Here is an 11128-nt window from a genome sequence, read left to right on the forward strand (position 1 = left end):
GCACTCTTGTCGGCACCTGCTAGAAACATTCTGGTTTAGACAAGCCCACCCAGATGCTTATTTTAATCCGTTTCAGTATTTTAATTTGTGTGTTTCAAAGTATGGTTGTGTTTTGCCCCCCTTAATTTTCTTGTTTTAACTTTTTGTAAAGCGGTTAAACCCCCCCCAAAAAAACAAGCGGTGTATAAATCTTATGAAATAAATATGAATGAATAAATGAGCGGGCGTGGAGAGACTCCGCTTCTGCCCTCATCCCTCCACTGCGTTTCCTCGGCTCTGTATTTGTTACGGGCCAAGAGAGGGCGCCAGAGGAGAAGAAATGGTGACGTCCAAAGCGCTGCGAAAACAAGGCAGGCGGCGGCCGCGCTGCGCTGCGCTTCCTGCCGCGCAACCGGCCACCCGCAGGATGCGGCGGACTTGGGCGCCGCAGACGCTTCCTCGGCTGCTAAAGTTGGGGCTTTCCTGCTGCTGTGCCGCCCACTCGGCCTCTCCCGCTTCTCTGGAACCCTATGGAAACTCACCTTGGGAAGTCTTCTCCCCTGGCGAAAGTCCAAAAGCCCCGTGACCTCTGGGGGATTGCGGGCAATGGGAAGGAGGGCGAGTCGGAGGTCCGATCCGCGCCTTGGGATCCGCCTGGCGACCGCGCAGTCTGCAGCTTCAGCGGGGAGGAAACGCGGAGGACTCCGCATGTGCTTAGGGCACCAGCAAAGCAGAGGCGCCGGAAAAGGAGAGGTTTCCTAAATGTATTTCTTAAGAATTTGATATCTATATTTAAAAAGTAGTTATCACCGGGAAACTCAGAATTGTGTTAGGATTCCTTACACTCCTCTCCACATTCTTTCCTCATTTTCCTGTTCTCTTTTTATTACTTAATCCCCACCTAAAGCAGGGGCTGGGCCTCCTTGCCACGGTAAATCGAAATAAGGCCTCACTGACCCAGCTTTGATGGACTTGTGCAGAATTTGGCAATCAGAAAATCGAGAAAGGAGCTGTTTTAATTTCAGCATACAAGAAAGTTTTGTGTCATTTTGAGATATATACAGTGCTTTTTTTTCCTAAAAAAGAATCTTTAGGGGTAGTCTCATTTTGACTCAAGAAAAATCACCATTTTATTGTTCAGATCCGGGAAAATAAATACAGTAAATGGACAAAAGTACAAAGATTAACAAAATGTTTAGGTGTATGCATACCCATGTCCCCCCCAGAAAAAAACCCACTGGAGATATATAATTTAGCATTGTTCTTATTTTGAATTACATAGGGAGAACCATAATTTTCTCAGTGTTTAGAGCCTCTGCTCCCGACTCAAAGAGATCCAATAGGCGAGGCACCCTAGGAGGTAACCAACACAAGCATTTAAAACCAGGAGCTAGACCTTGCCCCACCATATAGTTGTTGGTTCATAGGAGCACCTCATCATTTCCGGCCTCCTGACTAGCTGCCTCTGACTAGCTGCCTCTACCCACTGAGGCCTCCTACCCTTATGGGCCAAAAGCACTGTCCCAGTGCAGCTCTCTCATTCATTTCCTCTGCCCACTCTCTGTGGCTTGTAATGCAAACCAGAACTGGGCCTCCTTCATTCCTGGCTTTCATTATGGGGTCTCCTGATTTCTGTTGGAAGCTGCCCAGAGTGGATGGGGCAACCCAGTCGGATGCCCTGGTACAAGTAATAAATGATGATAATAATAGTAATAATAATTCCATTTCTGAATTGACTCATGGCTCACAAACACTCATCAATTACATCACTTCTGGGCACCACTGGGCACAGTGCAAGTCTGACAGGAATTTCCTGAATAGATAACCGGACACCACTTTTGGCCACAGATCCCTCACAGATGCTACATGATTACCATCCTCTTGTTGTGTGTGGGGAGGGATAAGCATTATCATTCTGTGAGCAGGAGAGCTAGATACCACTGGGTTAATGGGTGGTTGATGCTTTCATATCTACTGGGGTAGCTGGTTTGGTGTCCAAGTGTTGTTGGACAACAGAGCACATCACCCCTGACCACTGGCCATGCTGCCTGGGGCTGAACATCTGGAGGGCACCATGTTGGCCACCCCTGAACTATAGATGAAGCTGTCAAACACCAGTTGACCCAGTAGTATCTAGCCCACTTAACCCTTGTTATTTTCACAGGCAGAGGGAGATTGTACAGCAAACTCCATAATGGAGTACGAGCTACCACAAGCTCCAAAGATAGTATCCTAATGTCTTCATGGCCCTGGTTATTCTGAGGACCTCCTTTTCTACAACAGTCATCTTCTGCCATGACAACTTTCTGCTCATGTATAAAAGCCTGAGAGAGAACAGTGTCGTCACCACCAGTGCCATTCTAAAGGCATCAATCTGTCTGAAGGCTAAAGCAACAGGCAAGACCAGGGACGTGGAGCATTGGTTCAATGTACAAATACATGCAGAGAGTAAAGAAGTACTCCCAGCTGCTCACAAGTTCCTATTTAAATTATGTGGGTTGGTGGGTTCCCCCCACCCCCTTTGGATAAGGTTGTAAGCAATGTGGACACAGAGATAAAGCTGGGAATAAATGGACCACCATAACTCAGAAATTCTGTTGTACTCCTTTTTACTCTTCTCAGAGCCTTGGGCATAAGATGCTGAAAAGTAGCTCCGTGAACACCAAATGTCATTCATATACTGGCTGCAAGGAGGTTTCCTTGTCTTCAAAGGACTTGGTAAGCGGAAACTGCCAATAAACCTTAGTAAGATCAAGGGTAGATAAATATCTGGGTTGCCCAACCTCTCCAAAACCACATTAACCTGTGGCACGGAATACGTGTCGAATGTAGAAACAGGATTAATTTTTCCTAAAATCAATACAAAAATGAACATTCTCATTCAGCTTAGGTACTAACAAGGGCTGACATTTCCAAGGACTCTGGGATTCTTCAATTATCTCAAAGTGCAACATTGCTTCAACTTCTTGGTGTATCCCCTCCAGCCACAACTGTTGAGGCCGGGGACATGACAGATGCGTTGCTACTGCCCTTGTGGTAGATTCTATGTAGTGGGTAATCAGGGGCATGATGTTGGGTTGCAAGTATGGGCTTCCTTTGGCGGCTGCTGCAGTTTTACCAAGATGCTCTTCCTGTGACTTGAGTGTTCACTCAACTGTCCCTGGCACTCAATAAACCAAGCTGTGCATCTATATTTGCATGACATCTTTTGAGAGCACCCTGAGAAATTACACCCGCTTTCTCCATGAGTGATCTGGGCTCACCTCCCTGACTCCACAGACAGTGAACAGAGCCACCAGCTAAGAAAAATGCAGAAAAAGCATGTGTTCTACAAGAAAGTAGAACTTCATCTCTGAATCTCAGCATCTTTTCAGGCCACCAGGATTTTTTACCTAGTTTGTAGTGGGCCTTATACCACTTCCCACAGGCTCATGGGAGAGAAACACATTGTTCAGATGTCTTGGTCAGCCAGCTATCCCTTTTGAGGTCTCCCAAATGGGCTGCAAGCTCTAACATCCTCCTTTTTGTTGACTCTCTGTGGTTTTTAATGGCGCTCCCTAACTCTGCCTTCCCTAATGTGATGCCCTCCAGATGGTTTCGGCTACAACTCCCATCAACCCCAACTAGCATGGACAATGCTCAGTGATGTTGGGAACTGTTGTAGTCTAAATCACCTGCAAGGCACTGGGGAATGCAATCCTAACTGTTGGCTGGAAAAAGGCCCAACTCTGTCTTTCCCCCTTTTTCCCGAGGCTCTATTTTCTGCCTTTTGATTGGACTATCCCAGCACCAGCAATTCCTAAGTCACTATCAAAGCAAATAGGAGAGAGGGAGCAATGGCAGGGCCCAGTAAAGTCAAGCCAACCCCTTGTTCACATTATTTTATTTGTTATTCTATTTCATTTAAATGTTTATGGAAGACACTTTTGTATTTTATTTTATTTTAAATACAGCAAAGTGGCATACAACATACAAAATTTAGAGTAAGAGCAATAAAAATAGCAATAAATAAATAAATGCTGTGGTGGTAGCAAATAACTTGGATGAAGGGCTATTTTGGGGTGTAAATTGTGGGGGAGCCTTCTCCCCAGTGTGCAGATGGGGATGAGCAAACTCCCACACCCATATCCCTGGATTCCTTCATGGATGGCCTCTACTCCCTGGAGGGAGACCATGACAGGAGCATTGCTAGTTAATAACTAGTTAATAATAAATAACAGGAAATGGTGATCCAATGTGTTTTCAACTTCTTCAATCAGATTCTTCAAAGGTCTTCCACTGACTGAATTTGGAGAGTTGCGTAAGCGTGCATGCATATGTATGTATAAGCATTGCTCACACAAGTGCGCTCATAGGGATGCAAATGCTGTGCACTGCAGAGAGGCAAGATAAGTCTTCCGTCTTTCCTTGTTAACAGATGCCCTACAAGGTGCACATGCTTATTTATTACGCATTTAATAAACATTATTTATGCGCCATGATCACCAACACAGTAGTGATACTAGGGCATTCAAGGGTCATGCATCTGGCTATTTTTTTAAAAAAAAAAACACACCACCACCACCTGAATTTATTATACATATATTCTGCTCATACACCGAACTCCCCAAAGGCTCACATTCAGATTACAATTCAGGCCACACCTGTTTAGCTTCAGTACCACGACAGCTTCTGATGTTCCTAGACCATTTGCTGTGTTTGGCCCACGTCTGGCTACACAAATACAAAAACACAGTGAAGGAAGTAAAAAAGAAAGCGACGAATGGTAGATCAGAATAGTGTTCTTCTCCCCAAAAAGAAAGAATAGTTGAATTTGCCATGCATCTCTACAGTGATGACCAAAAATGTATCAAGTGGGAGCAGGGAGTTTTTTTCTTTTAGTTGCAGTGCAGACATGCCCTGAATCTACTTTCTTGTAGTTAATTAAAACTCATTGCTTCTCCTGGTGAACCTCCTCTATCTCCTCCTTTGCCTGCCACATTCTTTTCATAATTCAAAAGCTGCCAACCATCTCTGCTTAATTTTCTAGGCTCAGCATACTTTTCTCCATATGATGTGTCTGCTAGGTCTTCTCACCATTATCTTCATAGTTCTGTTCTAAATCCTTTCCAGTTTGGTGACTTGAATTGTAGCTCCTAAAACAGAACACAGCGTGCCAAACGAGCTACTTGTAGATGGGATTGCAGGGTGGCCTGTCTCGATATAATTCCTCTCTTGATATCTTCCGTCTAATGCAACCTATATAATAATGCACAGATCCATCTTATGCATTTTGACTCTTACTCTTTCTTCTGTGTAATATCCTACATTTATCACTGTCTGCACTTTATTAAAACATATTTTAGCACCATGTCATCTGGAAAAAAGCACCAGAACCCCTGGAAATCACAGTATTCTCCAACTTCATGTCCTAGGATTGATTCTGTAGTGACTCAGAAATTTCCCTATTGAGTCATTATCCAGACTTCCTGATGTGATTGTACTGCTATAGGATTGTGGGGTCAGTCTGGATGATATCTGTGGGACCCTTCCAGGCTTCTGATCCTGTATCTGTGAGTTAAGAATGTAGCAGAAGGACCGGTAACACCTGTCTCTTTGTGAGATACAGTGGTACCTTGGGTTAAGTACTTAATTCGTTCTGGAGGTCCATTCTTAACCTGAAACTATTCTTAACCTGAAGCACCACTTTAGCTAATGGGGCCTCCTGCTGCCGCTGCGCCGCCGGAGCACGATTTCTGTTCTTATCCTGAAGCAAAGTTCTTAACCTGAAGCACTATTTCTGAGTTAGCGGAGTCTGTAACCTGAAGCGTATGTAACCCGAGGTACCACTGTAATGGCCTTAGCTGGCTAGTTAAGCATGGCCATTTACATGTCCAAAGAGTGAGCCCTATTGTCATAGAGACAAACGGGTGAGATTTTTCTGACTTCAGCTGGCTGGCTGGAGAACCATAGGACAAGCAGGGTTGTGTATATGTGAGCTTTAGTTGATGCTGGAAGCTGGATACACAGAGGTTTGTCTTGCTCTGTTCTGGGCCCTATCTACGACTCAAGGTTCTCCCCAGAAACTATGTAAAACTTTTTCTCCCCACTTCCTGCAGTCCAAGGCCTGCTCAAGCTTCCTTGTGGCTGCTATTTACATTTTAAATACATTAACTGCATCCCTGCGATTCAACATTGTATTTCATTTAGCGCCCAGTGCTCTTTATAAATCTTGCTTGGAATTATGATTTCTGTTGTGAGAGGATGGGCGAAATTAAGCTGCTCCTTCCCTTCCCTGCCCACCCCCACCCCGCCAAATACCTCCTTGTACTTCCATGCAGTGATCAATATGCAATCTATACCCATCACAGGCCATCCCTTGCAGCATAGCAGCTCAATAAAAACAAACTCAGGCCTGGCCAAGCACTACTGCAATTGTTAGACAAAATAACCTGTTCTTTGATCCATCTTATAAAGCTTTGAAACAGCCCCCCCCCCCACACATGCACAAAAGAAAGAAATGCATAGAATGCAAAACTGCAGCAGGCAAGGACATGAAAAGCTCAGTAGACAAATATTTTAGCCAAAAGCAATAAACTGGTGAAGAGTAGATTTCCATTAATGACCCCAAAGAAATACACACACACACACACACACACACACAGACACACAGACAAAATATATGTCTCTGGCATCCAAGTTGCATATTTCCATGTTTCCATGTTGAAGATCATTATAGTGCTGCACTGAAGATTCACCCCATGAATCTTTCTGGCACGTAAGGATGGTTTAAATCTTGCCCGAACACCTCCTTGACATCTCTAAGTATTTTCATGCCCGTTTGCAGTCAGATCTGCTGCTGATTTGGTGCCGCTGCCCCCCACCCCAGTTAGGGCTCCTTTCTAATTTATGATATGTCCCCAGACAATCAAGAGAGCCGGTAGCGAACATATTGGCATAATGGCACCATTCAGTCAATCAGAACTAGCTACATGACAATGTCACGGAGGGCAAATGGTGCTGACGGAGAGTGAGGGGCAAGGCAAACTCAAGGAAGCCAGCTTAAATGACACGGGGGTAAATTAGGGCAAGGTAATTTACCCCTGTCCAGAACTCTGTTCAGAAACAGGGCTACTGCTGGCTGAGGTAGCCCAAGCCTGGCAGAGAGAAAACAAGCTTTTCAAATAGGGTTTGACTTATCCTTTTTGCCAGTATAACTTCTGCCCAGTTACTAGATCACTTGCCGCTGCCCCATCATCTGCGTTCTCTAAGTGGTCACTGGGAGGCCCAATAGACTATGATGCCCTTGACTTCAGACGGAGGAAACAGCCACTATAAGGAAGCACAGGGGGGTTGCTGGAAAAACCATTAGCCCTCCCTGGGCATCCCTGAGTGTTCCCTTTCAGCACAGGGCACCATCGGGAAATGTCCACTCCCCTTAACTCTAAGGGATACTGATGTTAGAATTCCTGCTCCATGATTGCAGTCATGGGATTTGTTATGTACTGAGTCGAATAGGATCCAAACTGCAGCAGTCTGATTGGTCCTAGAACAATGCAGCAGTATGATTGGTTGGCAGGAACCACCCAATCATGCTCCAGATAGAAGTGAATCCACAACCTGATTGGCTTACAGTAGAATTCCGGAATTAGCCAATCATGTGCAGCCCATTGTGTAAATAATGTATATAAAGCAGATACTTTGAGGGGACTTTTATTCATTCCTCCTCACCACCATGAGCTGAATAAAGAGCATGAAATCACTTTGTGACTCTGAGTATATTTCAGGATTGTTGTCTCTCCAGGAGGGAGAGAACATCCCAGTCGGGCGTGTGTCTCTGCCAGGGTCCTACTCGAGTGTAGGCTGAGCTCCTAACAACTTACCCATGTAGTGATGAGTCTTTCCTCATTCCTGCCCTGGTTCACTGGGTGCAGTGACAGGGGTGGTAAACAGGGAAAGTTTAATTAACAACAGAGAGCCACTGTTTTTGGAGCTAGCCCCCACTCAAGCATAATGTCTAGAATCATAGAGTTGAAAGGGACCACCAGAGTCATCTCATTCAACCCCCCTGTAATGCAGGAATCTTTTTGCCCAGCGTGGGGCTCGAACCCATGACTCTGAAATTTAAGAGTTTGATGCTCTACCAACTGAGCTTTAGAAAACTTCCAGCCCTAGCTGCTGGTGTTTCTGTTTATCTTGACTGCTTCTTTGGGTCCCAGGTATGATCTGACAGCACGTGGGGCCATCACCTACCTGAAACTAAGCAGGTCTTTGTTTGGCCAGCACCTGGATAGGAGACTACAGGTGAGCCCCATTGGATTCTGTGATGCAGGGCAGCCAGAGTATAAATGGAAGAAAATAAATAAAAATGACTACATAAATGTGTGGACCACATACTGCCTGACACTTTTGTCAAAAATCAGTGCTGAATAAGCTGTATATCAATATCTCCAAATTTGCAGACATCTTGTGTACCGGCACAGGAGTAGCAAAATTAGTATTTGTATTTTTATGTATATTTTAAAGACATTTTTAATATCAGTCTTTGTTCTTCCAAACTATCTTCAGCAGGGGGTTGGACTCGATGGCCCTTGTGGTCTCTTCCAACTCTATGACTCTATGATTCTAGGTTTTTACCTAGCAGATTGTGAGGCCTTTGAAGTTTGCTAGGGGCTCTTTGCTTACAGGAGTTTTTAAAACAACAGGTATTGCACATATATACACATGCAGTTTTATTTTTAAATTGGCTTTTATCCCATAATTTGCATTATAATATTTTAACCCACATATTAGAGAGCTTAGATACTGGCTACCTGAAGAGCTTGAGACCATTACGAGCGCTGAGAAACTACAGAGTTGTTATTACAGCTGTTACTGCATTTGTTGAATTATACACCACAATGCGAAGGATTTGTTCAGACAGCTGAGGTTCATTTATAGCTTGGCCCCAAATGAAGATTCTGTGGAAACAGGTCCATTGACCCAGCTACCAACAGCCATATTAAATTAAGTCTTCACTGAATTCCTGGATTTCCAGAGCTTTTTGATCTTTGACAGTGCATCATATAAAGCATGGCTTTTTACGTGGCATTTTGTGACAGCGATACGGTTATTTAATTTATTTTTTTCAGCAATTTGGGGCATAAGTTCCTTGCACATTGTATAGATTTATTATACGTAATAAATATTGACCTTTCCCATTTGGAACTGTACTTGAAACACAGTTTCCACTGGCTTGTTGTCTCTGATGTCATTCGCCTTTTGGGTTGCAGTTCATGATGCAGACCAGCCTCTCTTCATTTCTTTCCTTTCCGCCTTGAGTGCTCTCAGTGGCCTTCTAAGCACAGCCTGTTCCTGCTACATGCAGCCTCTTGAGGCTCCTGAGCCCTTCAAGCCAATCCTGCTTCTTAGCCACTGACAGGAACTATAAACACCGAGGCAGGGATCAGAATGTTTTGCAAGAACTGTGCTAAAGGCTCTCACCTGGATACCTACCAATTGCAGCCTGGCTGAGGTTTGACTGCTTGCACTCTTGGTCAAGTAACACAGAGCTTGTGCCACATGGATGGGAGAGATTTTGCTTTGTGCGGCACCAGGAATCAAAAATACTTTTTCTTTTCAAATTGTTGAGGCATCAGTAGGAAGTGTCTTTGCTCTTGTATGTGGAAATTCTTGAGCATATGGAAGATCTGCTTACAGGCATGCAGCACCCCCTTATAATGGCACCAGCATGAGGGCCAAACTACGCATTATATCTAAAGAAAGCAGTTGCTGGGAGCAGTAAAGCAGCAGGGAGGGAGGGATGCCCATTACTCCCACCCTTTACTCTTCTGCAGAAGCCTCCCAACAACCAGTTTTCCTTCAATGAAATTCCAGTCCAGGTAATTCCTGGCTTCCTTGGGCAACCAATAGGGCCCTGGGGACTTTTTTTTTTAAAGGCGGGCAGCATAGCTGATGCTTGCCCTGACCCCCTCCCCACCCACCACACAAAAACAACAGTCTGACCTGGCAATCCTAGCAGAAGCAGGTTACTTCATCAAGCCATGTTTACATTTTCTGCAAGGCATTCTGGGAAATTTGAAGCGAGGTTAGACTGCGATACCCTGTGCTGCCACCACAGGGAGGTAAGGCTGTTAGGCCGCACTGAGGAAGGGGTCCACAACAGGACACTTTGTGCAGGATATGTTTACGTACCCTCCAACATTCCTCATATGAAAAAAGGACATTTTTCACTCCTCCCCCCAACCTTCTTTGTCTTCCACCCCACCCCCTGGCAAAGCATTTCCACCACCACTACACTAACGGGGCGCACTAATAATAATAATAATAATAATAATAATAATAATAATAATAATAAAAAATTTATTTATACCCTGCCCATCTGGCTGGGTTTCCCCAGCCACTCTGGCCGGCTTCCAACAGAATATTAAAATACAATAATCTATTAAACATTAAAAGCTTCCCTGAACAGGGCTGCCTTCAGATGCTTCTAAAAGTCTGATACTTATTTTTCTCTTTGACATCTGATGGGAGGGCGTTCCACAGGGTGGGTGCTACTACTGAGAAGGCCCTCTGCCTGGTTCCCTGTAACTTGGCTTCTCGCAGCGAGGGAACGGCCAGAAGGCCCTCGGCACTGGTCCTCAGTGTCCGGGAAGAATGATGGGGGTGGAGATGCTCCTTCAGGTATTCTTTGGTAGGTTTGCAAAAAGAAAAACACATGCCAATAAATAAATTTTAGAAAGGGGCAAGATTAGACATGGACGCACAAAGCATTTTTTTTTTCATTTAAAAAATCAAGTCTCCTTGCGCTCTGCTTTGCTCCCCCTTTCTTCCTGCCTGGGGTGGCCCTGCGCTCTGCCTGCACCTCAGAACTGGCACAACACTGGCAGCCATTGAGAGGCAACGGTATGCTCCCTTGCAGCTGCCATTGCTGTCACTCAGGGCAAGTGCCAGCTCCTCCTCCTCTCTGAGGTCGGCGGTGGCGGCACTGGTGGGGAAAATAGGGGCATTCCGGGATCAAATCAGAAGCTGGAGTAGCTTTTGTAACTCCAGGATTGCCCCTGGAAAATAGGGACACTTGGAGGGTATTTGTTTATCCTTGCAAACACATGCCTACAACCCTATGCAAGGAATGCATCTCGTAGCAAGTTGGGGAAATGTTGGTCAGGGG

General features: G+C 44.9%; 1 long non-coding RNA gene across 1 annotated transcript in view; it reads left to right on the forward strand.

The window, feature by feature from the left end:
- The first annotated feature begins 1446 nt into the window (after window positions 1-1446).
- LOC309327578 overlaps window positions 1447-11128 on the forward strand; it is a 31981-nt gene continuing 22299 nt past the window's right edge. The window contains exon 1 of the long non-coding RNA XR_014150579.1: window positions 1447-2697. This is a non-coding gene — a long non-coding RNA (uncharacterized lncRNA). The remainder of the gene's footprint in view (window positions 2698-11128) is intronic.

The sequence above is a fragment of the Podarcis erhardii genome (assembly GCF_964252035.2).
Source record: "Podarcis erhardii genome assembly, chromosome: 1".
NCBI lineage: Eukaryota > Metazoa > Chordata > Lepidosauria > Squamata > Lacertidae > Podarcis > Podarcis erhardii.